This window comes from Anastrepha obliqua, unplaced genomic scaffold, assembly GCF_027943255.1.
Source record: "Anastrepha obliqua isolate idAnaObli1 unplaced genomic scaffold, idAnaObli1_1.0 ptg000050l, whole genome shotgun sequence".
NCBI classification, from domain to species: Eukaryota; Metazoa; Arthropoda; class Insecta; order Diptera; family Tephritidae; genus Anastrepha; species Anastrepha obliqua.
The window spans coordinates 25,001-27,500 of record NW_026562195.1 but is presented as its reverse complement, the minus strand read 5'-3'; the positions used below and the strand labels follow the sequence as shown (position 1 = coordinate 27,500).

General features: G+C 26.8%; 2 non-coding genes and 1 pseudogene across 2 annotated transcripts in view; all 3 read right to left on the bottom strand.

Moving 5' to 3' along the window:
• LOC129251608 (large subunit ribosomal RNA) overlaps nucleotides 1-972 on the bottom strand; it is a 3,987-nt gene extending 3,015 nt beyond the window's left edge. The window contains exon 1 of the ribosomal RNA XR_008583031.1: nucleotides 1-972. This exon is cut by the window's left edge and continues 3,015 nt beyond it. This is a non-coding gene — a ribosomal RNA (large subunit ribosomal RNA).
• Nucleotides 973-1,416: 444 nt separating this feature from the next.
• LOC129251610 (5.8S ribosomal RNA) lies at nucleotides 1,417-1,597 on the bottom strand (annotated as a pseudogene).
• Nucleotides 1,598-2,193: 596 nt separating this feature from the next.
• LOC129251614 (small subunit ribosomal RNA) overlaps nucleotides 2,194-2,500 on the bottom strand; it is a 1,991-nt gene continuing 1,684 nt past the window's right edge. The window contains exon 1 of the ribosomal RNA XR_008583033.1: nucleotides 2,194-2,500. This exon is cut by the window's right edge and continues 1,684 nt beyond it. This is a non-coding gene — a ribosomal RNA (small subunit ribosomal RNA).

The following is a 2,500-nucleotide window of genomic DNA, read 5'->3' as shown; positions in this document are numbered from 1 at the left end:
ATAAATAATAATAAATTATCATTATACATAACTATATGGAACGCCCCGGGATTGAATTAATTGACTATTTATTAAAAAATAGACTAAAAATTAATCCCATTATATTTAAGTTAAGTTAATTATGCCATTAAGTTTAATATAACTCAATGACTTGCACATATGTTAGACTCCTTGGTCCGTGTTTCAAGACGGGTCCCGAAGGTATCCTGAATCTTTCGCATTGTTAATCATATAAATGCATACAAATAAATATTAATATCATAGATATTAAATTTTTTGTAAAATTCAAAAAAATGAATTTTAGCATTATATATAATAAAATCTATCAACACTTTATCAAATCATTAGTATTTATTTTATGTTAATATGCTTAAAAAGCAAATTAATTTAAATAAACTTAATATCACCAATGATCTTTTGATAAATACTTTATTATGTTAATAGATTACAATGTCCTTATATGAAAAAAATGCACATTATTTTTTTAATTATTTAATGATGAATTTTTCATAATGGATATTCAGGTTCATCGGGCTTAACCTCTAAGCAGTTTCACGTACTATTTAACTCTCTATTCAGAGTTCTTTTCAACTTTCCCTCACGGTACTTGTTTACTATCGGTCTCATGGTTATATTTAGTTTTAGATGGAGTTTACCACCCACTTAGTGCTGCACTATCAAGCAACACGACTCTTTGGAAATATCTTTCTAGTAATCATTAACGTTATACGGGCCTGGCACCCTCTATGGGTAAATGGCCTCATTTATGAAGGACTTAAATCGTTAATTTCTCATACTAGATATTAAGATATTCCATACACTGCATCTCACATTTGACATATAGACAAAGTGACTTAGTGCTGAACTATTTTCTTTTCGCTCGCCGCTACTAAGAAAATCCTTGTTAGTTTCTTTTCCTCCCCTCATTAATATGCTTAAATTCAGGGGGTAATCCCATATGAGTTGAGGTTGTTTTAATATTCTTTTTTTATCTTCTCACAATTTAATAAAAAAATTATATCATCTTTTCATCTCTATTTTTCTTTTCTCCTTTTATATATTGTAAATATATAAAAATAATAATAATGTAAAATGAGGCAATCCTAGAATAAAAAATTTAATTTTTATGCTAGACATTCCTCCTTTTAATTACATATATAAATTATTATTTTATATATATATATATAAATAATATGAAAATTTTTTGTAAAGAATACTTAGATTCAATATTTTCATCATTTCATTTTATTTGAGAGGATTTTTTTTTTAAAGAATATATAATAAATAAAATTCATTATATATCTTTATTTTTTTTGCTATTAATATTATGAATTATTTAAAATCCAATAATATACACATTTGCTTAAATTCAATTATTTTTATAAAAGAATAAGCAACTTATTTAGCATAGTCTTACAACCCTCAACCATATGTAGTCCAAGCAGTACTTTAAAATTGAATTTAATGTACATAACAGCATGGACTGCGATATGCGTTCAAAATGTCGATGTTCATGTGTCCTGCAGTTCACACGATGACGCACAGTTTGCTGCGTTCTTCATCGACCCATGAGCCAAGTGATCCACCGCTTAGAGTATTTTTTTATTTATTTTTATTTATAACAAATGTCAATTTTTTTTTGCATATATTAATTGAAAGAGTAAAATTAAATAATATTAATAATATATAAATTGATTTTCTTTCAATAATATATATCAAATATATTTAACTCTAAACATTTTTATTAAGTTGCGAATGTCTTAGTTCAACAATAATACAGTGGTGGTATTTATTATGATTCAATTATTTTGTATTTTTTTAATCATTTTATGTATATATATAATAATATAATAAATATATACCACTTTTGTTATTGTGAACAAATTAACTTATCATTCAATCAAATGAATAATAAGTACAACTTTTTATTTTCATGTTTAAAGGTTTTTAAAAGAAAAAAATAAGAAAAAACATTACAAAATGTACCATCATATATTATATTTAATATGATATAATTGATGGATCACAAATTGAATGAAAAAGAATAAAAAGAATTATGGATTCAAAATAATTATATAAATTTTTTTTTTTTTCTTTTTTTTTTTTTTTTTTTTTTTCTTTTTGTTCGTTTGTTTGCTTGTCTGTTTGTTTGTTTGTTTGTTTGTTTGTTTTTCTTACGGATATGGAACACAATAATGATCCTTCCGCAGGTTCACCTACGGAAACCTTGTTACGACTTTTACTTCCTCTAAATAATCAAGTTCGGTCAACTTTTGCGAAACAACCGTGACACACGAGGCGTCACAGTGATCACGTCCGGAGACCTCACTAAATAATTCAATCGGTAGTAGCGACGGGCGGTATGTACAAAGGGCAGGGACTTAATCAATGCGAGTTAATAACTCGCACTTACTGGGAATTCCAAGTTCATGTGAACAGTTTCAGTTCACAATCCCAAGCATGAAAGTGGTTCAGCGGTTTACCCGGACCTCTCGGTCTA